Raw genomic sequence first — 26,967 nt, forward strand, 5'->3', positions numbered from 1 at the left:
CTCTTGTGAATTTCTCTGCTGGACTGAGAGTGAAATTCCTTTGGAAGCTCCTTTAGAAAGAGGAGGATTTACTAACGGGAATTTCAAACGAAACATCACGTCATTATCCGACAGACTTACTCCATTCACCAGGACCTGAATATCATTGGGAGGTAAAATGGTTTGTTCTGTCCGTGGATAAAGATTTCAGATAGCAGAGTGACTGGGAAAATTTAAATGACCATTCCGGGTTAAATTTGAGACTAATTACACCGATCACATTGGGGAAGTCAAATAATTTGCTGTTGTACTCTTATGTATGCAGGTAAATTTTAAAATTACCACATTAGCATACTTGGCAGCTAAACTGGGCAAACTGCTGACCTTGTTAGTAGTGAGAGTTACTATCCCGGATTTTGTTAAAGTTTGTTGTTCCTGTTGCATTTCATTCAGCTACAAAGTAGGTATTTACCGTGGCTACAAAGTAGGTATTCAGTCTCATCCCAATTTCCAGATCATGGTCTGTAGCTTTTTAAGTTACATCAATTCAAATGTCTATCTAAATACTTTTTAAATGTTATGAGGGTTTCTGCCATCATTTCAGACAGCATGACACAGGTCCTCACCACCCTCTAAACCTCCTCATCCTTCCCTCTCTGCCTCCTTTTATATGTATCCCTCAACCAAAGGGAATAGGACCTTCCTATCCAATCTATTTAGATCCCTCAGAAATTAAAAAAAATGTAAAGTTATATTTTTTTCCAATCAAGGGCAATTTAATTTGGCCAAGCCACCTACCCTGCATATATTTGGGTTGTGTGGTTGAAACCCACACAGACAATGGGAGAATGTGCAAACTCCTTACAGACTGTGACCCGGGTCCAGGATCGAACCCGGGTCCCCAGCACGCAGGCACACAACCACTGTGCCACCATGATCGCCCAGAATTTTATACTTTTAGAATAATCTTTATCGTTGTCACAAGTAGGCTTACATTAACACTGCAATCAAGTTACTGTGAAAATCCCCCAGTAGTAACACTCTGGCACCTATTTGGGCACAGAGAGAGTATTCAGAATGTCCAATTCACCTAACAAGCACGTCTTTCGGGACTTGTGGGAGGAAACCCATACAGACACTGGAGAACGTGCACACTCCGCACAGACTGTGTCCCAAGTGGGAATTGATTCCGGGACACTGGTGCTGTGAAGCAACAGTGCTAACCACTGCGCTACCATGCCGCCCATAAAACAGTTCAGCTCAATGTTCTCAGATTAAAGAAGCTGAAGCGCCCAACGTGGGTCTAACCCACGGCCCTGGGATTAAGACTCCCATGCTCTACCGACTGAGCTAGCCAGGCTGCTTTTCATAATTTCATTTTGGTTTCCCTTCAGTCTTTTCTGTTCCAAAGAAAACAGCCCCAGTTTATCCAAACTTTCCTCAGAGCAAACATTGTCAATTTCTGGCTGATGTTCGTAAATCCCCTCTGTACTCTTTCTGGTGCAATCTTTCTGTGCACAGGAATCTAGCTCTGGCCTACCTAGTCCTGTCCTGCCATTTATCATGTAATCCCTCCAGTTTTCTTCCTCACTATCAAGTGTTTAATCATTTTTGTGTCACAGGTAAACTTCTTATTCATGTTCCTACATTTACTTTCAAATCAATGATGTCACCAGGAGTGAAGGGGCCAGGACTGATTCCTTTGAAACCGGCACTGGAAACAGCCCTTTTATTTTCTCTATTCTTTATGGGATGTGAGCTTGGTTGCCCATTCCTAATTGCCCTTAAACTGAGTGGCTTGCTGGGCAATTCAGAATAAACCACATTTCAGTGAGTTGGCCAGATCAGGTAATGCCGGTGCAGACTCGATGGGCCGAATGGTTTCCTTCTGCACTGTAGATTCTATGATTCATTGGACATCTTGTCCCATGTGTCCAAAGCTCTGCGGCTCTGTTTAGTCCCAGGGCAGAAACTCCCAACCCTGAGTAGACAACACCCTCAAATCGAGGGACTGCTGATGACAAGAGGGTCAGTGTGCAGCGGGGGGGTGAGCGGTCATCCTGGATCAGGGAGCAGGAGGGGAGAATATGGTGAATTTCTATCCTGGACTGACGGTGATTAATTTTGGAAACTCCTTTTACAGGGGATTAGTAGGGGAGGATTTACACACAGCAAATTCAAACCAGGAGAAATGTTTATCTTTCCTGAAGTTCATTTCTGGACCGACAGTAATGCCTTTGTAAACTTCTTTCACAGGGGATTAGAAAGGGATTCGCAGACAGAAAACTCACAACCAATCCTCACATCAAATTCTAGCACCACTGTTCGAGTTGCCAGGACCTGGAGATTATCGACCTTTGTGTGTAAGCATTGAGTTCAGGTCATTACCACTCACTGCGTAAAATCTTCCCTTTAGATCTTGCTCACAATCATAAATCTGTGTCCCATAATCCTTTTACAATCTGCCAATGAACAGCTTTTCCTTATCTTTTGCTGGGTTCGCTGTTGTCGTTTCCGGTGCCTGGGTCACTGCCGGGTGGTCCATCTGGTTTCATTCCCTTTTCCTGTTTTTGTAGCAGTTGAATGGGCTTGGACCAGTCCATTTTAGGATCCAGTACGCAATGCAGACTTGCTCCAAGAATCAATTGATTTGTATCCAGGTCTGGGATGAGTCCCAACAATTATTTTGCAAATGACACATTGTCCCAGTTAGGGGCAATGACCCACTGACCACCATGTATCTCCCATTACTGTCCGCAATGATCTTAGTGACCGAAAGCGGGACCTGTTTATCGAATAGAATTCCAGCACCTCGCGGGCAGCACGGTGGTGCAGTGGTTAGCACTGCTTCATCACGGAGCCGAGGTCCCAGGTTCGATCCTGGCCGTGGGTCACTGCCTGTGGAGTTTGCACATTCTCCCCGTGTTTGTGTGGGTTTCATCCCCACAACCCAAAGATGTACGGGGTAGGTGAATTGGCCACGATAAATTGTCCCTTAATTTGAAAAAATGAATTGGGTACTCTAAATTTATGAAACAAAATAATTGCAGCACCTTGAGCCCTTCGTCAAAGCCCAAGTGAAACACTTAGCTCAGCCCTCCACAGTCTGGTCTGATCTCCAACCCGCAAGTGAGTCTCCTGCAAGAACACCACAGCAGCATTTAGATTCTTAGATTCTTTCGGTGAGTGAAAACCCACCACCTCTTCACAGGTCCACCCAATCCCTTTACGTTCCAGGTGACCAGCTGAATCAGGGTTCTCCCCATCCCCCCCATCACGGAATCCGCCATGAGGGACTATCCAGTAAATCTTCAAAATGTACAGGCCAAGAGTCCACCCAAGATGGCCACCACAGACGTATCCATACACTCAGAGTAAAACAAAAACAGTTCTTTAGTCATCTGTCAGCTCACCCGTCTCCCTCCCCAACCCTATGGGTGCGATTCTCCACTCCCACACCTGTTGGGAGAATCGCCTGGGGCGGCGAAATTTCCGGGGACGCCGGTCCGACGCCCTCCCGCGATTCTCCTAAGCGGCGGGAACGGGCCGGTTGGGTTTCGCAGGCCGGAGAATCGCCGGAGACACCGAAAATGGCGATTCTCCGACAGCCCCCGATTCTGAGGCCCGGATGGGCCGAGCGGCCAGGCCAAAACGGCAGGTTCCCCCCGGCGCCGTCCACACCTGGTCGCTACAGTCGTGGGCGGTGCGTGAACGCTGGGGGGGCGGCCTGTGGGGGGCGAGGGGGGATCCTGCACCAGGCTTCACCTGGAATGTGGGGCGGCCCACGATCGGTGCCCACCGATCGTCTGGCCATCCTCTCTGAAGGAGGACCTCCTTCCTTCCGCCGCCCGCAAGATCCGTCCCCCATCTTCTTGCGGGGTGGATTTGGACAGGACGGCAACCACGCATGCGCGGGTTGGCGCCGGCCAACCCGCGCATGCGCGGATGACGTCCGTTATGCGGCGCCGGTCGTGTCATCTAATCGGCGCCGCTTTTACGCGGACGACAAGGCCTCGCGCGGGTAGATGACGCGGCCCCGATACTGGCCCATTGTCAGGGCCTGAATCCGTCGCGACCGGGGCCGTTCCGCGCCGTCGTGAACCTCGACGGCATTCACGAAGGCGCGGCCACTTCGGCGTGGGGGTGGCGAATCCCGCCCTATATATCTACATTGTGCTTCATAAAGAAAATCTCACTTCATCCTTAAACAGATTTTATCAGAAAATACCAAAAACTATATAGAGGATAGCACAACACCCATCCCACCCCACAGGAAACGTAGATCTTGTCCAATACAGATAACTGGACTCCAGTCCATGCTTTACAATGAAGGCATTCACCTCCTCCAGTGTCTCAAAATGGTAGTCTTTAGACTCCTATGTAGCCGCAGTATGCCGGGTATACCCCCCGAATCAAACTCCTTTCCTACACAGAGCAGCCTGAACCTTATTAAAAGCCACTCGCTTCCTCACCAGCTCGGCTCCCACATCCTGGTAAATCCTCACTGAGGGACTCCTTCCCACACTCAGAAGAGCTGAATGGTATGTTACCGGTGTGACTACGGTGATGAATCTCCAGCTCACATGGGGATCTGAATCCCTTCCCACAGTCTCCACAATTCCATGGTTTCAGCATGCTGCTGGTGTCCTTGTCCCTTTCCACATTTGACGATCAGTTTATGTCTTGTCCCCACAGAGAACATGTGTACAGTCTCTCCCCGCTGTGAATGATGTGATGTATTTTTCAGACTGTGTAACTGGTTAAAGCTCTTTCCACAGTCAGTTCACTGGAACACTCTCATGCGAGTCGTGTGTGTTTCGGGGGTTTTTCAGTCACACTGTTCTTGATACCTTTTCCTACGGACAGAACAGACAAACATTTCTTCTTCCACATTCATAGGCCAATGATATTCAGGTCCTGATGAATGGAGTGACTGTTAAATCTTGATTATCATAGATTATCATAGAATTTACAGTGCAGAAGGAGGCCATTCGGCCCATCGGGTCTGCACCAGCTCTTGGAAAGAGCACTCTACCCAAGGTCAACACTGCCACCCTATCCCCATAACCCAGTAACCCAACCCAACACTAAGGGCAATTTTGGACACTAAGGGCAATTTATCATGGCCAATCCACCTAACCTGCACATCTTTGGACTGTGGGAGGAAACCAGAGCACCCGGAGGAAACCCACGCACACATGGGGAGGATGTGCGGACTCCGCACAGACAGTGACCCAAGCCGGAATCGAACCTGGGACCCTGGAACTGTGAAGCAATTGTGCTATCCACAATGCTACCGTGCTGCCCTTTGTGAAGTTTGATTTGAGTATCCATCTGTAAATTCTCCCCTTGTAATATCCTGTGAAAGGAGTTTACAAAAGCCATCATTAGGGGCAGGCACGGTGGCTCAGTGGTTAACCGAGAACCCGGGTTTGATCCCGGTTCTGGGTCACTGTCCGTATGGAGTTTGCACATTCTCCCCATGTCTACGTGGGTCTGGCCCCCACAATCCAAAAATATGTGCCGGGTAGGTGAATTGGCCACGCTAAAATTACTCTTTAATTGGGGAAAAGAAATAATTGGGTCCTCTAAATGTAATTTTTTTCAAATTTAAAAAAAAATAAAGTCATCACTGTCAGTCCAGATAGAAATTCTGAACAGACAATTCTTGTTTCAATGTACCATTTTTTCCTCTCTTGTTCCCCCAAAGCTGTAAATCCCCGTCCCACACACTCTCCCTCCTCCTTGGGCTGAAATCCAAACCCATCTCACCATCAGCACCATTTCTTTCCTCCACTCCCAGTTTTCTCCCTCCCTCTCCTCTGCCTGGGTTCAGTTCTCCAGCTCCTGTCTGCAGACTGACAATAAAATCAATGGGTCTTATTGGGAGTTTGGGGCCTCCAGCGGGTGTTTGTGAATCCTCCCCGCCCACCTGCCAGGGTTTCCTTCCTTCCCAGAGATCAGAGTCCTCATTGATGATTTGAGCCCAAACTGGAACCACGCTAAATTGCCCCTTAATTGGTAGAAAAAATATTTACGTGAAGGTTCACAGCTCCACAGTGTTTCCAACTCCTCCCACCCATCTCCTTAACACAGGCATTGTCAAAGTCGGGGGCACGACCCGCGGGTGGGTTGTGGGCAGGTATCGGGAGGGTCATGGAGCCATCCGTCGCGGCGCTCCCGAACGCGCTAATCTGTGCGCAACAGCCGCAGCAGCTGACTTTTAATAATGTCGGCTGCAAGCGGCCTTCAAAATGGCCACAAACATATAAAAACCATGTGGCCGCACTGCGCATGCGTGCTCGCTCACCGGTGCGCATGCTCAGCGTCTTGCACATGAGCTTTGCGCATGCGCACCGATGAGCGGGGCACGCAGGCGCAGTGCGGCCGCATTTTTAAAAGTCTAGTCGCAGCCTTTTTGAAGGCCGTTCGCAGCCGGCATTGTTAACAGCCGGCTGCAAAATGTTCGGGGAGAATGATGTGATTGGTTGCTTTCTGAACTTTGATGCTGATGAAGTGGAAGTCTCTTACTCAAGAATGGCGAGTGATCCAACGATGGTTTCACCGCAGCTGTAACTTCAACCAAGAGATGTCAACGTTTTTAATCTTGAGTTTTAAACATTCCAAAACAAAGTGCCTGCAGGTCGTATTTGGAAGTTTTATCAATTAATTGATTGATTTTTAAGGATCTTTTATTTTTTAACATTTTTAATTGTAATGTTTAAGTTAAATAAGAACATAAGAACTAGGAGCAGGAGTAGGCCATCTGGCCCCCCTCGAGCCTGCTCCACATTCAATGAGATCATGGCTGATCTTTTGTGGACTCGGCTCCACTTTCCGGCCCGAACACCCTATCCCTTAATCCCTTTATTCTTCAAAAAACAATGTGGTGAAACTCCAATTTCTAGAGGATGAAAACATTTTCAGTTTCTGCATTTTTTTCCTGTTAAACTTTATCAAATAAACCCCTCCCCCCCAAAAAAAAAAACCAAAGAGCCAGCTGTTGCCAGCAAATTTGCACAATCAGAGACGCAGAAGATTGAAAAAAAAATTTGATGTATTCTAGAACGGAGGCAGAGAGCAGGTCTTGCCCCCGGAACATTGACATCACGGGCTTTGGACACGATTGCGAATCCTTCATTTTGTCAGCAGCAAACAAGGTAAGAGAAAATGGTGGGTCGTGAAGGTCGGCCGGCGTGGGTCGCGATGGTCGGCCGGGGTGGGTCACGAAGGCCGGCCAACGTGGGTCACGAAGGTCGGCCGGCGTGGGTCACGAAGATTGGCCGGTTGACAAAAATGGGTCCCCGGAAAAAAAGTTTGAAAAAGATTGCCTTAACCGGTTGACGCATTTATTTGACTGACTAAAAGCATAGCACTGCTGCTTCACAGCGTCTTACCGGCTTCGATCCCGGCCCTGGGTCACTGTCCGTGTGGAGTTTGCACATTCTCCCTGTGTCTGCATGGGTCTCAGCTCCACAACCCAAAGATGTGCAGAGTAGGTGGATTGGCCTCGCTAAATTGCACCTTAATTGCAAAAAAAATAAATAATTGGTTACTCTAAATCTATTTCAAAAAAGATTGTCTCTTTCCTAATGTTCACAATTAAAGGGGTGGGTTCCCCAGGAGATGGCTGACTTTTCAGGGCAATTAAATTAATAATGGACAGAGATATCGCGAGTGTTGTTGCATGGTCCAGATTAGATATATTATTTAGTTTGTAATAAAGTAAATATTATTATTTCTTGTCTTGTAATATAAGACTGTAGCTACGTTATAGATTTCCAGTCATCTCTTCCCTCAGAGGGTTGTTAGTCTTTGGATTTCTCTTCCACAGGGACCAGTTGTATCTGGGAGTCATTGAATATATTGAAGCACAAGTTTGACAGATATTTTATTAACAATGGAGATAAGGGTTATGGGGAACAGGCGAAAATAGAGTGAAAGCTGAGATGAGGAGGGATTTCTTCACTCGTGGATGTGGTGAAGCTTTGGAATTCTCTACCCCAGAGGAATGTGGAGCCTCAGTCACCAGGTATGTTCAAGACAAATATTAACAGGTTTCTAGATATTGAAGATATCGAGGGATATGGGGACCGTGTGGGGAAAATGGTGCTGAGGTAGATCGGCCAAGGATCTCATTGAATGGTTGAGCAGACTCAGTGGGCCGAATGGTCTACTCTTGCTCCTGTTATAATCTCTGTGTCTTGGACAGGAAGCAATGAGCTGATCTATCACTCAACATGAATCAGCACCTTCAGGAGAATTGGGAGGCTGAATATTAGACACAGCAGAGTGAGAATGGAGGGAGATTGTGTGGGATGGAGATTCATAGCTTTTCGAGAACAATAGAGTAAATAATGTCCATTGAAATAGAATTGTCCGATCTGAATTTCTATCCTGTACTAACTGATGACTTTTGTAAATTGTTTTTAAAGGATATTGGAAGAGAAGGAATTACAGACAGAAATCTCAAACATCACGTCTCGATGTGACAAACTCACTCGATTCCTTCTGATTTGAATATCATCGGGCTCTGGATGTCATCGGCAAGAAGGAGAAATGTTTGTCCGATCTGTCGGCTTCAAAAGATTTTAAACGTGCATGTGATTAGAAAAGCACCGAGACCCAAACAACACACACCCGAGTGAGAGTGTTCCAGTGAACTAACTGAGGAAACATCAGTGTGACTGGAAAAGCACCGAGACCCACACAAAACACACCCGAGTGAGAGATTTCCAGTGAAATTACTGAAAAGAGCATCAACTATTACACAGCCTGAAAAAACATCACACCATTCAGTGAGGAGAGACTGCACGTGTTCTGTGTATGGACAAGGCTTCCAGTGACTGTCCAATCTGGATAGACACGAGGAGACCCAAAACATGGAAAAACCGTGGAAATGTGGGGACTGTGGGAAGGGATACAGATCCCCATATGAGCTGAAGATTCATCAACGCAGTCACACTTGGGAGAGGCCATTAACCTGCCCTCAGTGTGGGAAAGGATTCATTGATTCATCTGCCCTGCAGAAACATCAGCGAATTCACACTGGGGAGAGGCCATTCCTCTGCTCTCAGTGTGGGAAGGGATTAATTTCTTCATCCGCCCTGCGGAAACACCAGCGAATTCACACTGGGGAGAAGCCATTCACCTGCTCTCCGTGTGGGAAGGGATTCCATGATTTATCCAACCTGCGGAAGCATCAGCGAGTTCACACTGGTGAGCGCCCTTTCACCTGCTCTCACTGGGCAGGGATTCACTCAGTCATCCAGTCTGCAGACACACCAGCGAGTTCACACAGGGGAGAAGCCATTCACCTGCTCTCAGTGTGGGCACAGATTCAGAGCTTCATCCGCTCTGCTGAAACATCAGCGAATTCACACTGGGGAGAGGCCATTCATCTGCTCTCAGTGCGGAAAGGGATTCATTGATTCACCCGCCTTGCAGAAACATCAGTGAATTCACACTGGGGAGAGGCCAGTCACCTGCTCTCAGTGTGGGAAGGGATTCATTGATTCATCCGTCCTGCGGAAACATCAGCGAGTTCACACTGGGGAGAAGCCATTCACCTCCTCTTAGTGTGGGAAGGGATTACAAAAAAGCATAGAAAATAGGAGCAGGAAGAGGCCATTTGCCCCTTCCCGCCTACTCTGCCATTCATTATGATCATGGCTTGTCATTCAACTCAATAGCTTAATCCCGCTCCCCCCTCCATATCCTTTGATCCCCTTCGCCCAAAGTGCTATATCTAACTGCTTCTTGAAAACATGCAATGTATTGGCCTCAACTATTTCCTGTGGTAACAAATTCCACTGACTCACCACTCTCTGGTTGAAGAAATCTCTGTCCTAAATGGTCTAGCCCGTATCCTCAGACTGCGACCTCTGGTTCTGTACACTCCCACCATTGAGAAAATCTTTCCTGCATCTACCCTGTCAAGTCCTGTTAGAATATTGTAGGTTTCTCTGAGATCCCCCATTCTTCTGAACTCCAGCGAATACATTCCTAACTGATTCAATCTCTCATACGTCAGTCCCACCATCCCAGGAATCAGTCTGGTAAACCTGCTCTGCACTCCCTCTAGAGCAAGAACATCCTTCCTCAGATAATGAGACCAAAACTTCACACAATATTCCTGGTACAGCCTTGCCAAGGCCATGTATAGAACAAAGAACAAGACAGCACAGGAACAGGTCCTTCGGCCCTCCAAGCCTGTACCAGTCACGTGTCCTATCTAGACCAACCGCCTGTCTCTTTCTATACCCTGTCTGTCCATGTGCCTATCCAGATAAGTCTTAAAGGTCGCTAACGTATCTGCCTCAACCACCTCACTTGGCAGAGCATTCCACTCCACCACCACCCACTGTGTAAAAAAACTTCCCCCGCACATCTCCACTGAACCTTTCCACCTTCACCTTGAACTTGTGCCCCCTTGTAATTTCATTTCTACCCTGGGAAAAAGCCTCCAACTGTTCACCCTATCTGTACCCCTTAATAATTTTATAAACTTCTATCAGGTCGTCCCTCAGCCTCCGTCTCTCTCGGGAGAACAATCCCGTTTATTCAATCTCTCCTCATAGCTAATACCCTCCATACCAGGCAACATCCTGGTAAACCTTTTCTGTACTCTCTCTCCAAAGCTTCCACGTCCTTCTGGTAGTGCAGTGACCAGAATTGGGACACAGTATTCCAAATGTGGCCCAACCAACATTCTATGTAATTGTAACATAATGTTTGAGCTTTTATACTCGCTACCCCGTCCTATGAAGGCAAGCATGCCATATGCTTTCTTCACCACCATTTCCACCTGTGCTGCCACTTTTAAGTATCTGTGGACCTGCACGCCCAGATCTCTCTGTGTCTCTATGCTCCTGATGGTCGGCATCTCCACATCATGAGTATTACATTTTCTCAGTTCTGTCTATTATGAATCTTTGTTGCACCTTATCCAGTGCCCCTATTTCCTTTTTCTAAATGGAGATCACCGATGTTGTCAGTGTTCCCAGTGTAGTCGCACCCTGGTTCTAAACAAGTTGAACATTTCCTCCGTGCTTTTCAATTCTATCCGTCTGGAATGGAACCCTAGATAGGGCCCCACACTTTAACATGTGAAGTTCTTAGAGAGGGTGCAGAGGACATTTACAATAATAATAATCTTTATTATTGTCACAAGTGGGCTTACATTAACACTGCAATTAAGTTACTGTGAAAATCCCCTAGTCGCCGCACTCCGGCGCCTGTTTGGTTACACCGAGGGAGAATTCAGAATCTGCAATTCACCTAACAAGCACAAGGGACTTGTGGTAGGAAACTAGAGCACCCGGAGGAAACCCACGCAGACACAGGGAAAAAGTGCAGTCTCCGCACAGACAGTGACCCAAACCAGGAATCGAATCTGCGGATCTGTGCTGTGAAGCAACAGTGCTAACCATTGTGCTAGAATGGCACCAGGGATAAGGGACTCCAGTCAGTTTGAGAGACTGGAGCAGTTTAACTTCTCTCCTGAGATCACAGCATCTGGAGCGTGGAGAATAGGGCCATTCAGCCCTTTGTGACCATGTCGGCTCTCTGTGGAACAAGCCAGTCTGTCCATTGCCCTGTTCTCGCCCCAAATTTGTGCAGGTTTATTTCTCTCAGTGCCTGTCCAATTTCCGATAGAAATTCTTCCATCGTCTCTGCCTCTCCTATCCTCAGGCAGTAGGTTTGAGGTTGTTACCGCTCGTTTTACATGGACATAAGGCTCCGAGAGCACAGAGGAGTCTATTTGGCCCATTTTCCCCATCCCAGCTCTTTGTAAAGCAAACCATTTAATCCCAGAGTTCAACTATTTTGTTTTATTTTTTGGAATATATCAAATGACAGTCTAAAGAGGCTCGACCACCATTTACAGACTGTATTCCAAATCACAACAACTCGCTGTGTTTTACAACAAATAATTGTGCTTATGGTGTGTCCGGAGATTTCACAGAGTATTCAAAATGAAGTCAACACCGTGGTTATTACACAAAATTAAGACTCAGTCTTCATCAATGATTCCGGTGACACCGAGTGTAATATATCTTAGTTTGCGGACAATTAGAATAAATGTACATTTCTATAAAACCTCTCAGTACCACTGGACCTCCTAAAGTGTTTTAAAGCCAATGGAGTACTTTTGAAACATATTCACTGTTGTAATGTAGGAAGCTGTAAGTACGCATGGGTAATCACATTTAGTTTTAAAATTGTCATTTTCATAGTGTATTCACAAGGTCAAGCAAGCCCTTTCATACCTCTAGCATGTGGCTTCCTGCAGCCATTTCACCTTCTGTACCTTTTCTATATTAACTATGTATTGATTTCATAGCAAAAAAACAATAATTATCTTCATAATTATTCAGTAGTGAACATTGATCATCATTCGTGAATTGGTGTATTAGGTAATTATATTGTAAAGACTAGATCTTTATTTTAAAAAGTAACATGATCAACCAAAATGTTTCCAGAAACTGCAGAGCTATCAGAATTTGTTTGAAAAACTAAATTACTCAATAATTTTGAGAAGTTACAAGATGTGGTGATAAGCCTGTATATAATATTACATGTACTCAACAGTGTGACCTCCCACCAGTAGATGGTGTCAGGCATTAGTCAGGTGACATCCAGCTACCAGCAGAAGGTTGTAAAGCGTGCAAGAAGCCAGTAGCACATAAGGGTAGTTCCAAGAGTGTCAAATCTAACTCTGTGATAACTTGGTCTGTATAGCATTCTGATCATTACCTTACCACGTGTCCATTAATAAATCATTGTTCTGGCTAAGTCACCAGCAATTCTGTAGAGTCATTGAAAGAATAGATCATAGAACACAACACTAAACATCATATTCTGCCAAGACTATGTGGGCTAGGCATTGGAGGAATGGTATTGTTACTGTGCGAGTAATCCAGAGACCCAAGTTAATGCTCTGGGGATCTGGGATCGAATCTGCCTGTGACACATGGTGAAATTGAATAACAGTATTGAATTAAAAGTCTGATGATAACATTCTTGATTGTTGTAAAAACACATCTGGTTCACTAATGTCCTTCATGAAATCTGCTCTCCTTATGTGGCCAGGCCTACACGTGACCCCAGATCCACAGCAATGTTGTGGTTGATTTGGAAGTGCCCCCTGAAATAACCTCATAAGACACACAGTTCAAGGGCAATTGGAATGAGCAGTAAATGCTGGCCCAGCCAGTGACGCCCACCTCCCATGAATGAATAATTTTTGAGAAGACTCATTGTTCAATCTGAAGACGAGTAAGAAACTGTCTCTTTGATTGGATTTGATTTATTGTCACGTGTACCGAGGTACAGTGAAAAGTATTGTTCTGTGTACAGTCCAGACAGATCGTTCCAGACATGAAAAAACAAAGTGCGGATCTTGGCAGTTTGCTCAGTTCACAAAAGAATTTAATGGCTTTGTATTTTAATCACCATCCAAAACATACCTAATGGTAACGTGTGCTCATATAGACAGACACAAACGATACTGGAACTGAATTCGAGGAAATAGCAGAGATTTAACTGAACCGCCTTTTTGAACAATTCGGCTTTAATGGTAGAGAAATAGGAAAAGCCACTCAGGGGGATGTGGAAATCCAGGCTCAGTGCGGATTTCCTGTCAGCCCTCCTTTCTTATACATGAACGGGATTTAGGCTGCAGAATGTTTCACACCAAAACACAGGGGGGTCAAATATAAGCAACACCTAATTCTCAATTCTCTTCCATTTAACTGTATTTGACTTTGTTTAAAAGCTGACTGTGGTCAAACTGAACAAAGATTGATGGGATTTCTGTTACCCAGTGAAACGCTTTCTTTTCTTGGTCAGTCATGTTTGCAATTCAATGGTGTATATTTCAGAGTTATTCAGAGTGAAGACTCGAGATCTATTCAATGCAAAATGAAATCATATATAACAAATAAATGTCCTGAGGTTCAACATTGAATAATGAAACAAATATTGAGTAAAATTGGTGGAAATTTTCTGCAGGAAGTTAAGAATGATGCATTAATGATTGAACAGAGAGCATTGTTCCATTAGATATTTACTGACCAAATGCTAAAGTTCAATATAAGTCCTATATCTTCTGGCCTTACAAGTTGAGACATCTGTTTTAAAGGAACAGCTGTCTTCATATAATAAGTGACCTGGCCTCCCAGCCGAACCATTGAAAGCTGCAGCAAGACTGTGCAGTTGAATGTTGCACACGGCCATTGGGTACTGTGCTGCCAGCTGTTTCTGTAGCGTAGAGGTTATCACATTCACCTAACGTGCGAAAGGTGCTCCGAAAGCCAGTGATTCTAAACAAACCTGTTGGACTTTAACCTGGCATTGTAAGACTTCTTACTGTGCCCACCCAAGTCCAACACCGGCATCTCCACATCATAAATTAGAAGCATTTAATGCTTCTGCCAATTTCGAATCAGACTCGATGGACCGAATGGCCTCTTTCTGCACTGTCTGTTTAGCACAGGGGTAAATCGCTGGCTTTGAAAGCAGACCAAGGCAGAGCAGGAGCACGGTTCAATTCCCGTACCAGCCTCCCCGAACAGGTGCTGGAATGTGGCGACTAGGGGCTTTTCACAGTAACTTCATTTGAAGCCTACTTGTGACAATAAGCGATTTTCATTTAATTTTCATGTTCTATATGTAGAAAAATTCAATGATGCAAAATCGTACTTTGAATGTGAGTCTTTACAAGTAATTAAGTCTTCACAGGTCAGTAGGGTGTGACTGGAGAGAGGGATAATCACAGGTTAAAGAGGACAGTTGGTAGGATTTTGCAAGCGCATGTAATGTGACATGAATCCTGGGTCCTGGTTGAGGCCGTACTCATGTCTGCGGAACCTGGCTAGCAGTTTCTGCTCGGCGATTCTGCGTTGTCGCGAGTCCTGAAGGCCTCCTTGGAGAACGCTTACCCGAAGAGCAGAGGGTCAATGCCCTTGACTGCTGAAGTGTTCCCCGACTGGAAAGCAACATTCCCGCCTGGCGATTATTGCGCAATGTCCGTTCGTCCGTTGTCACAGCGTTTGCAAGGCCTCGCCAATGTACCACGCCTCGGAACATCCTTTGCTGCAGCATATGAGGTAGATAACGTTGGCCGAGTCGCACAAGAATATCCCGCATACTTGGTTGGATGGTGTTCTCACGTGTAATAGTGGTACCCATGTTGATGATCTGGCACGTCTTGCAGACGTTGCCATGGCAGGGTTGTTTGGTATCATGGTCGCTGTTCTGAACGCTGGGTAGTTTGCTGCAATCAATGGTCTGTTTGAGGTTGGGCGGTTGTTTGAAGGAAAGTAGCGGGGATGGCCTTGGCAAGATGTTCGTCTTCATCGGTGACTTGTTGAAGGCTGCGAAGATGTTGTAGTTTCTCCGCTCCAGGGAATTCATCAGGCGAATGAGGCTCCGGGAGTTCTTCCACAGACACCAGGAGCATACAGCGAACCCAATGAGACAACCAATGAACTGGAACAGCAGACCGAGAGATCTGTGGGACTAGAAGATCCAGCCAGCAGGAAGGATTGGAAACCCCACCCATTGAAACAACTCTCAGACTCTCTTTAAAACTCATCTCTTACCCCCCTACTCTACTCCCTGTACACACACGACTGCATGGCAAAACTTGGTTCCAACTCCATCTACATGTTTGCTGACGATACGGCCATAGTGGGCCGGATCTCGAATAACGATGAGTCCGAATACAGGAGGGAGATAGAGAACCCTAGTGGAGTGGTGTTGCGACAACAATCTCTCCCTCAATGCCAGCAAAACTAAAGAGCTGGTAATTGACTTCAGGAAGCAATGTACTGTACACACCCCTGTCAGCATCAACGGGGCCGAGATGGAGATGATTAGCAGTTTCAAATTCCTAGGGGTGCACATCTCCAAAAATCTGTCCTGGTCCACCCACATCGACGCTACCACCAAGAAAGCACAACAGCGCCTATACTTCCTCAGGAAACTAAGGAAATTCGGCATGTCCACATTGACTCTTACCAACTATTACAGATGCACCATAGAAAGCATCCTATCTGGCTGCATCACAGCCTGGTATGACAACTGCTCGGCCCAGGACCGCAAGAAACTTCAGAGAGTCGTGAACACCGCCCAGTCCATCACACGAACCTGCCTCCCATCCATTGACTCCATCTACACCTCCCGCTGCCTGGGGAAAGCGGGCAGTATAATCAAAGATCCCTCCCACCCGGCTTACACACTCTTCCAACTTCTTCCATCGGGCAGGAGATACAGAAGTCTGAGAACACGCACGAACAGACTCAAAAACAGCTTCTTCCCCACTGTCACCAGACTCCTAAATGACCCTCTTATGGACTGACCTCATTAACACTACACCCTATATGCTTCATCAGATGCCAGTGCTTTTGTAGTTACATTGTATATGTTGTGTTACCCTATTGTGTATTTTCTTTTATTCCCTTTTCTTCCCATGTACTTAATGATCTGTTGAGCTGCTCGCAGAAAAATACTTTTCCCTGTACCTCGGTACACGTGACATAAACACATCTAATCCAATCCAAAAAAGTTTTTGGTCACCTGTCCTAACATCTCCTTTTGAGTCTGGGTGTCTCACTTTGTTTTATAATGTTCCTGTGAGGTTGACTGGGATGATTTATGATGTTAACGGTGTTATATAAATAGAAGTTGTTGTTGTTGATTGTAACCCTGACCTCCTGTTTTACAATATCCCATTGGTTTCACAACTAACTCGATCTCTGATGTTTTGCGGGTTTGCAGCCTCTATAAAGACGGCGGCCGTTAACTCAGGCCTGTCACCGGGAGCAGGCCGCAGCTGTCCCCCCGCTCGATGCAAACCCGGGCCCGAAAACTTCTTATTGGTGTTTGGAGCCTCCACCGGGTTTCAGTGAAACCTCCCGGCCGAGTCCAGCATCGACATTGCGCATGCTCCAGCTCACAATGCCCTGGGAGTGATTGACGGCAGATGTGGGCCAATAGGAAGAGAGGGGTAGGCCTGGAGGACCGAGTGGTTGCAGCGGGTCCTCCAATCAACCGGAGTGCATGAGGGGCGGGGCTGAACCCGGTCGCCCACGTGAGCAGGAGCATGCGCAGTGCTGATCACAGCTCAGGTTTCAGGCGGAATTCCTCAACCGGTCAAATCCCGGGCGGTGAGTCCTGAGGGAGGGATGGAGCCGGCGGGTGGGTCGGGAGACCTCATAAACACTCCGTGTAGGCCCCACACTCCAAACATGAAGGTCGGATCCGGCAGTTCAACCGGCGAAAGCTGCTCGGGCTTTTCCCTGAGACAGGCCCGGATGGGCGAAGAGAGCCTCGGCTTTGCTCCGCCTCCCATTCACTCTGATTGGCTGGAGGACCAGAAGCTCCTGATCGGTCACCCAGACCCGCCTCCTCTCCCTATTGGTCCGAACCCGCTGTCAATCAGTCCCCGGGCATTGTGAGCTGGAGCAAACCCTTCACCATCATTGTCAGCTCCCTGGTTTGCAGCTGCGGGGCTTCTCCCTCCCTCCCGGGAACAGGCCCAGGTTAACGGGCACCATCCTGCTTCAGACACTGGAGGATGGTTCACATCAGAGCATGGGGGAGATAATAAATAAGAGCTTACATTTTGCACTCAAATCAATGAGGACCCTGATCTGTGACAAGAAAGGAAACCCTGGCAGGTGGGCGGGGAGGATTCACAAACACCCGCTGGAGGCCCCAAATCCTCAATAAGACCCATTGGTTTTATTGTCAGTCTGCAGACAGGAGCTGGAGAACCCAGGCAGAGGAGAGGGAGGGAGAAAACTGGGAGTGGAGGAAAGAAATGGTGCAGATGGTGAGATGGGTTTGCATTTCAGCCCAGGGAGGAGGGAGGAGGGAGAGTGTGTGGGACGGGGATTTACAGCTTTGGGGGAACAAGAGAGGAAAAAATGTTCCAGAGAAACTAGAAAGGGCAGCACGGTAGCATTGTGGATAGCACAATTGCTTCACAGCTCCAGGGTCCCAGGTTCGATTCCGGTTTGGGTCACTGTCTGTGCGCAGTCTGCACATTCCCCCCGTGTGTGCGTGGGTTTCCTCCTGGTGCTCCGGTTTCCTCCCACAGTCCAAAGATGTGCAGGTTAGGTGGATTGGCCATGATAAATTGCCCTTAGTGTCCAAAATTGCCCTTAGTGTTGGGTGGGGTTACTGCGTTATGGGGATAGGGTGGACGTGTTGACCTTGGGAAGGGTGCTCTTTCCAAGAGCCGGTACAGACTCGATGGGCCGAATGGCCTCCTTCTGCACTGTAAATTCTATGATAATCTATGAATTGCCTGTTCAGAATTTCTATCCTGGACTGACCGTGATGGCTTTTGTAAACTCCTTTTACAGGGGGTTAGAATTGGAGAATTTGCACATCCTGCATTGACAGTGATGACTTTTGTAACATGAGAGATTACAGCTCTCAGGAAAGATTAAATGGAGAGGGGTGATGTGAGAGAGTGACCATCAATAAACAACAAGTCATGAATACAAGATAGTTACGAATAAAGCCAAGGGGACAATACAGCCAAAATTATTTATTACAGGTTCAGAATGTGCAACTCATTACCTTGGAAAGGAGTTGAGGAAAGTGCTGAGATGTTTTCAAAAGGAAACGTGACAAACACATGAGAGAAAATGGAATCGAAAATCAACTGAAAGGCTGAGATTTGATAGGTGGGACAGACGGGGATGTGTGCCGAGTATTGACAGCAGCAGAATCTGAGAGAATGGCCTGTTTGTATCTTATATATTCACAGTATTTCAATATAATCTTTTACAGAATATTTGCAGATGCAAACATCATGTCGAGATCTGACAGAGTCACTTGATTCATCAGGACCGGCCTTTCAACGTGGAAGGAGAAATGTTTGTCTGTTTTGTCTTTTGGAAACAAAATTCAAAAATCACTGTGATTGGGAAAGCAGCGAGACACAGACATCTAACTAATTGTCCACAGTTAGCTGTAACTGAGCTGTAACCAATCACACAGCATGAAATTAAATTGCAGCATTTACATCAGGGAGACACCGTACTCCGGCTTCAACTGATGATCCAAGTTGGAGAGACATAAGGACATTTGCACCAAAGGAATCAAGAAGCAGCAATAGGACATTCAGCCCCGTGAGCCTGTTCCACCATTTAATAACATCACGGCTGATCTGATAGTGAAGTCAAATCTTCATCCCACCTACACCTGATAACCTGTCAATGACCATGGAGAAAGCGTGGAAATGTGGGGACTGTGGGATGGGATTCAATTACCCATCTGAATTGGAAACTCATCGACGTATTCACACTGGGGAAAGGCCGTTCACCTGCTCGGTGTGTGGGAAGGGATTCACTCGGTCATCAAACCTCCTGACACACCAACTTGTTCATACTGATAGGAGACCTTTTAAATGTGCTGACTGTGAGAAGAGCTTTAAAAGCAGAAATGATTTACTGATACATCAACGCACTCACACTGGGGAGAGGCCATTCACCTGCTCGGTGTGTGGGAAGGGATTCACTCGGTCATCCCACCTCTTGACACACCAACTTGTTCATACTGATGAGAGACCTTTTAAATGTGCTGACTGTGGAAAGAGCTTTAAAAGCAGAAAGGATTTACTGTTACATCAACGCACTCACACTGGGGAGAGGCCGTTCACCTGTTTGGAATGTGGGAAGGGATTTAATGATTTGTCAAACCTCCGGATTCACCATCAGATTCACTCTGACCAGAGACCGTTTAAATGTGCTGACTGTGAAAAGAGCTTTAAACACAGAAAGGATTTACTGACACATCAACGCACTCACACTGGAGAGAAGCCATTCACCTGCTCCGTGTGTGGAAAGGGATTCACTCGATCATCACTCCTCCTGAGCCACCAACTTGTTCATACTGATCAGAGACGTTTTAAATGTGCTGACTGTGAGAAGAGGTTTAAAAGGAAAAGCAATTTACTGAAACACCAATGCACTCACACTGGGGAGAGGTCATTCACCTGCTCCGTGTGTGGGAAGGGAGTCACCTGTTCATACCAGCTTCTGCAACACCAGCGAGTTCACACTGGACAGAGACCGTACACTTGACCCGTGTGTGACAAGAAATTCACTCAGTCATCCCACCTGACTTCAAACCAACTTTTTCACACTGATCAGAGACCTTTTAAATGTTCCGAGCAGCCCGGTTCAATTCCCGTACCAGCCTCCCCGAACAGGTGCCGGAATATGGCGACTAGGGGCTTTTCACAGTAACTTCATTTGAAGCCTACTTGTGACAATAAACGATTTTCATTTCATTTCATTTCATTTAAAAGTAAACTGAATCTGCTGAAACACCAGCGAGTTCACACTGAAACCGAATCATAGAAATTACAGTGCAGAAGGAGGGCATTTGGCCCATCGAGTGCACTGGCCCTTGCAAAGAGCACCTTACTTAAGCCCACACCACCAACCTAACCCATAACCCCACCTCACCTTTTTGGACACTAAGGGCAATTTAGCATGGCCAATCCATCTAACCTGCACACCTTTGGACTGTGGGGGGAAACCGGAGCACCCGGAGGAAACCCACGCAGACACTGGGGGCAACGTGCAGACTCCGCACAGCCAGTGACCCAAGCCGGGAATCAAACCTGGGAACATGGAACTGTGAAGCAACAGTGCTAACCACTGTGCTACCGTGTCGCCCACATGTGGGAGCGGTACTGGGGAGAGGCTGTTTAACTGCTCCGTGTGTGGGAGGAGATTCACTCAGTCAAACAACCTGCACAGACATCAGCAAGCTCACAGGCAACAGCAGGGTTTGGAATCAGCTGTTGTTGCTGCTGTTAGTCACATCTAGGACTGAATGATGCCAGGACGTCTATTTCCAGTGGGGCTCCACAGTTTTCTGGTATATATCAATGATTTAGACTTAAATGTATGCACCAGGATTACGCAAAAGTTGCTCATATGTTTTAGACGATGAGGGAGAAAGCCATGGACTGGGTCAGGTGGACAGAAAAGTAGTAAATGGAACTTTGGGGGCTGTTTAGCACAGGGCTAAATCGCTGGCTTTGAAAGCAGACCAAGGCAGGCCAGCAGCACGGTTAATTCCCGTACCAGCCTCCCCGAACAGACGCTGGAATGTGGCGACTCGGGGCTTTTCACAGTAACATCATTTGAAGCCTACTTGTGACAATAAGCGATTTTCATTTCATTTTCATTTAGATAATGAGAGGTTAGGAACACACTTCAGTTAACTCCCGATAAAAATAAGGTCATTTCAGGAGAATGGAAAAAACTGATTGGTGGGGAAGCTACAAATAATCCTTTAAAAAAAAAATTCAGAGTACCCAATTATTATTAATTTTTTTTCCAATTAAGGGGCAATTTAGCGTGGCCAATCCACCTAACCTGCACATCTTTGGGTTGGGGGGGGTGAAGCCCATGCAGACATGGGGAGAATGTGCAAACTCCACACGGACAGTGACCCAGTGCCAGGATTCAAACCTGGGTTCTCAGTGCTGTAGTCCCAGTGCTAACCACTGCTCCATGTGCTGCCCTAGCTACAAATAGTTCTAATAAATTTATTGAACAGTTCTCAAATGGAAAGACACTTGACCACATTAAAACTAAGGATTTGCAATAGACGTTTGATCCAGCAAGTCACATTTAGGGCAAGATTAGAAACAGGGCATTCATTTAAAGTGATTAGAAAAAGAAGCAATGCTGAGCAAGGCTAGGAGAGTGGGCAAAGAAGTGGCAGATGGAATACAATGTGGAAAAGTGTGAGGTTATGCACTTTGGAAGGAGAAATGGAGGCATAGACTATTTTCTAAATGGGAAAATGCTGAGGAAATCACAAGCACAAAGGAACTTGGGAGTCCTTGTTCAAGATTCTCTTCAGGTTAACATGCAGATGCACTGCAGCCTCACGGCGCCGAGGTCCCAGGTTCAATCCTGGCTCTGAGTCACTGCCCGGGTGGAGTTTGCACATTCTGCCCGTGTTTGCGTGGGTTTCGCCCCACATCCCAAAGATGTGCAGGGTGGGTGGATTGGCCACGCTAATCATCCCCTTAATTGGAAAAAATGAATTGGATACTCCAATTTTTTTTTAAAGGTTAACGTGCAGGTTCAGTCAGCAGTTAGGAAGGCAAATGCAATGTATTCAGGTCGAGTGGGCTAGAATACAAGACCAGGGATGTAATTCTGAGGCTGCAGCAGGCTCTGATCAGACCCCATTTGGAGTATTATGAGCAGTTTTGGGCCCCGTATCTAAGAAGGATGTGTTGGCCTTGGAAAGGTCCAGAGGAGGTTTACAAGAATGATCCCTGGAATGAAGAGCTTGTCGTATGAGGAACGGTTGAGGACTTGTAGGAAATTATTCCTTAAAGCTCTCCAAAAAATGCTTTTGGCAGCAAAATCGGCAGGCATTGGAAAATAAACAGAAATCGCAGCATCGTGTTCATTTTAACCGACCCTCCAGTGACCCCCACCCCCCTCCAATCCCGAGCAACCGGCACACCCAGATATCTAAAGTGAACCACTGCCCAACGGAATGGCAGCCCCCCCCCCCCCCCCCACCCCTGCCCACACCCCCGGCCGAAACACCACAAAATACTCACTCTTGTCTCAATTTAATTTGTACCCCGAGAAAGACGCAAACACCCGCAGCAGCTCCAATAATCCCCCTCTTGACATACTCGGTTCCGACACATATAATAACAAGTTGTCGGCATACAAGGGCGTCCTGTGCTCTATCCACCCCCCCCGCACTATTCCTTTCCATACCCCCAAACCTCTTGGCCAATGGCGATTTTGCGATGGTCAACGGCTCAATCGCGAGTGCAAACCCAAGGAAAACCCAAAAGCTTTCTATAGGTATGTCAGGAATAAAAGAATGACTAGGGTAAGAGTAGGGCCAGTCAAGGACAGGGATGGGAAGTTGTGTGTGGAGTCTGAAGAGATAGGCGAGTTAATAAATGAATATTTTTCGTCAGTATTCACTCAGAAAAAAGATAATGTTGTGGAGGAGAATGCTGAGACCCAGGCTATTAGAATAGATGGCAATGAGGTACGTAGGGAAGAGGTGTTGGCAATTCTGGACAGGCTGAAAATAGATGAGTCCCTGGGGCCTGATGGGATTTATCCTAGGATTCTCTGGGAAGCCGGGGAAGAGATTGCTGGGCCTTTGGCTTTGATTTTTATGTCATCATTGGCTACAGGAATAATGCCAGAGGACTGGAGGATAGCAAATGTGGTCCCTTTGTTCAAGAAGGGGGGTAGAGACAACCCTGGCAACTATAGACTGGTGAGCCTCACGTCTGTTGTGGGTAAAGTCTTGGAGGGGATTATAAGAGACAAGATTTATAATCATCTAGATAGGAATAATATGATTAGGGATAGTCAGCATGGCTTTGTGAAGGGTAGGTCATGCCTCACAAACCTTATCGAGTTCTTTGAGAAGGTGACTGAACAGGTAGACGAGGGTAGAGCAGTTGATGTGGTGTATATGGATTTCAGTAAAGCGTTTGATAAGGTTCCCCACGGTAGGCTATTGCAGAAAATACGGATGCTGGGGATTGAGGGTGATTTAGAGATGTGGATCAGAAATTGGCTAGCTGAAAGAAGACAGAGGGTGGTGGTTGATGGGAAATGTACAGAATGGAGTTCAGTTACAAGTGGCGTACCACAAGGATCTGTTCTGGGGCCGTTGCTGTTTGTCATTTTTATCAATGACCTAGAGAAGGGTGGGTGAGTAAATTTGCAGACGACACTAAAGTCGGTGGTGTTGTCGACAGTGCGGAAGGATGTAGCAGGTTACAGAGGGACATAGATAAGCTGCAGAGCTGGGCTGAGAGGTGGCAAATGGAGTTTAATGTAGAGAAGTGTGAGGTGATTCACTTTGGAAGGAATAACAGGAATGCAGAATATTTGGCTAATGGTAAAGTTCTTGGAAGTGTGGATGAGCAGAGGGATCTAGGTGTCCATGTACATAGATCCCTGAATGTTGCCACCCAGGTTGATAGGGTTGTGAAGAAGGCCTATGGAGTGTTGGCCTTTATTGGTAGAGGGATTGAGTTCCGGAGTCATGAGGTCATGTTACAGCTGTACAAGACTCTGGTACGACCGCATTTGGAGTATTGCGTACAGTTCTGGTCACCGCATTATAGGAAGGACGTGGAAGCTTTGGAGCGGGTGCAGAGGAGATTTGCCACGATGTTGCCTGGTATGGAGGGAAAATCTTATGAGGAAAGGCTGATGGACTTGAGGTTGTTTTCGTTAGAGAGAAGAAGGTTAAGAGGAGACAATAGAGGCATACAAAATGATCAGGGGGTTAGATAGGGTGGACAGTGAGAGCCTTCTCCCGCGGATGGAAATGGCTAGCACGAGGGGACATAGCTTTAAACTGAGGGGTAATAGATATAGGACAGAGGTCAGAGGTAGGTTCTTTACGCAAGAGTGGTGAGGCCGTGGAATGCCCTACCTGCAACAGTAGTGAACTCGCCAACATTGAGGGCATTTAAAAGTTTATTGGATAAGCATATGGATGAGAATGGCATAGTGTAGGTTAGATGGCTTTTGTTTCAGTGCAACATCGTGGGCCGAAGGGCCTGTACTGCGCTGTATCGTTCTATGTTCTATGTTCAAACAGCAGGGGGGGGGACATAGGACATCCCTGCCTAGTCCCACAGTGGAGACAAAAGTCTCTCGAGCTGATGTTTTTTGTGCGGACACTGGCCCCGGCTCCTTATACAGTAGCTTTACCCAGTCCACAAATCGTGGACCAATCCCAAACCGCTCCAGAACTGCTATCAAGTGTCCCCATTCTACTTGGTCAAATGCTTTCTCGGCGTCCAGTGCCACATCTAGCTCTGTTTCCTTCCCCTCCGCCGGTGCCATAACCACGTTCAGTATCCTCCTAATGTTCGAAAAGAGCTGCCTCCCTCACACAAACCCCGTCTGATCGTCACCTACCACCTTCAGGAGGCACTCTTCCTGCCTACCTGCCAGTACCTTCGCTAATACCTTTGCGTTCACGTTTAAAAGTGATATGGGCTGAAACAACCCACACTCCATCGGATCCTTATCGTTTTTAAGCAACAGGGAAGCCGATGCCTGCCCCAAAGTTTGTGGTAACACCCCCTTCCCTATCGCCTCCTCAAATATCTCCATCATCAGGGGTGCCAGCTTATCCTGCAGACACACCAGGGAGTTCACACTGAGGAGAAGCCATTCACCTGCTCTCAGTGTGGGAAGGGATTACATAGAAACACAGAAAATAGGAGCAGGATGAGACCATTTGGCCCTTTGCGTCTGCTCTGCCATTCATTATGATCATGGCTTATCATCCAACTCAATAGCTTAATCCCGATTTCCCCTTCATATCCTTTTATTGCCTTCGCTCCAAGTGCTATATGTAACTGTTTCCTGAAAACATACAATGTATTGGCCTCAACTATTTCCCGTGGTAACAAATTCCACAGGCTCACCACTCTCTGATGAAGAAATTACTCATCTCTGTCTAAATGGTCTACCCCGTATCCTCAGACTGTGACCTCTGGTTCTGTAAACTCACACCATCGGGAAAATCTTTCCTGCATCTCCCCTGTCAAGCCCTGTTAGAATATTACAGGTTTCTATGAGATCCCTCCCCCCAATTCTTCTGAACTCCAGCGAATACAATCCTAACTGATTCAATCTCTCATACGTCAGTCCCACCATCCCAGGAATCAGTCTGATAAACCTGCTCTGCACTCCCTCGAGAGCAAGAACATCCTTCCTCAGATAAGGAGAGCAAAACTGCACACAATATTCCAGGTATGGCCAAACCCCTGTATATGACAGCAAGATATCCCTGCTCCTGTACTCGAATCCGCTCGCAATGAAGGCTAGCACACCATTTGCCTTCTTTACCGCCTGCTGTCGCTGCATGCTTACCTTCAGTGACATGTACGAGGATATCCAGGTCTCGTTGCACATTTCCCTCCTAATTTATGACAATTCAGATAATAGCCTGCCTTCTCGTTTTGCTACCAAACTGGATAACCTCGCATTTCTCCAAATTATACTGTATCTGTCATTCATTTGCCCACTCACTCAACTTGACCAAATCACACTGAAGGATCTCTGCAACCTCCTCACAGCTCACCCTCCCACACAACTTGTGTCATCTGCAAATTTGGAGATATTGCATTTTGTTCCCTCATCTAAATCGTTAGGTGACACAGTGGTTAGCACTGCGGTCTCACAGAGCTGAGGACCAGTGTTCAATCCAACAAATAATTGTGCATATGGTATGTCTGGAATTTCAGAGTATTGAAAATGGTGTCATTGACGTGGTTATTACACAAAATTAAGACTCGACCTTTATCAATAAATTGGTGAGGACACCAAGTGTAATATATCTTAGTTTGAAGACAATTAGAACAAATGTACATTTCTATCAAACCTCTCACTACCACTGGACCTTCTAAAGTGTTTTAAAGCCGATGGAGTACTTTTGAAAAATATTCACTGTTGTAATGTAGGACGCTGTAAATACACATGTGTAATCACATTTAGTTTTCAAATTGGTATTTTCATTATTAAAAATAAATTTAGAGTACCCAATTCAGTTTTTCCAATTAAGGAACAATTTAGCATGGTCAATCCACCTACCCTGCACATCATTGTGTTGTGGGGGTGAAACCAACAAAACCACAGGACGAATGCAAACTTCACATGGCAGTGACCCAGGGTCGGGATCGAACCTGGGACCACGGCGCCATGAGGTAGCAGTGCTAACCATTGCGCAACCTTGCTGCCCGTATATTGTTATTTTCATAGTGTACTCACTGGCCTTAGTAATAAGGTCAAGAAGCCCTTTTATACCTCTAACATGTGCCTTTCTGCAGCCATTTCACCTTCTGTACCTTTTCTATATTAACTATGTATTGATTTCATCGCAAAAAACAATAATTACATTAATGATTATTCAGTAGTGAAC

The 26,967-nt window shown here is 46.5% G+C and overlaps 1 long non-coding RNA gene and 1 other non-coding gene across 4 annotated transcripts; one reads left to right on the top strand and one right to left on the bottom strand.

Moving 5' to 3' along the window:
* The first annotated feature begins 5 nt into the window (after window positions 1-5).
* On the top strand, window positions 6-26,967 carry LOC140418980 (uncharacterized). 3 transcript variants are annotated; one of them, XR_011945459.1, is made up of 5 exons: window positions 6-152; window positions 2,236-2,342; window positions 7,046-7,139; window positions 8,415-12,260; window positions 26,876-26,967. It is a non-coding gene; the product is annotated as an uncharacterized lncRNA (long non-coding RNA). The 3 variants fall into 3 exon arrangements; XR_011945457.1 differs by lacking the exon at window positions 26,876-26,967 and having other exon boundaries at window positions 8,415-12,781; XR_011945458.1 differs by lacking the exons at window positions 8,415-12,260; window positions 26,876-26,967 and adding an exon at window positions 7,814-8,378.
* Window positions 1,269-1,339, bottom strand: trnak-cuu (transfer RNA lysine (anticodon CUU)). Its single transcript has one exon. It is a non-coding gene; the product is annotated as a tRNA-Lys (tRNA).

The sequence above is a fragment of the Scyliorhinus torazame genome, chromosome 5, assembly GCF_047496885.1.
Source record: "Scyliorhinus torazame isolate Kashiwa2021f chromosome 5, sScyTor2.1, whole genome shotgun sequence".
In the NCBI taxonomy this organism is placed as follows: Eukaryota; Metazoa; Chordata; class Chondrichthyes; order Carcharhiniformes; family Scyliorhinidae; genus Scyliorhinus; species Scyliorhinus torazame.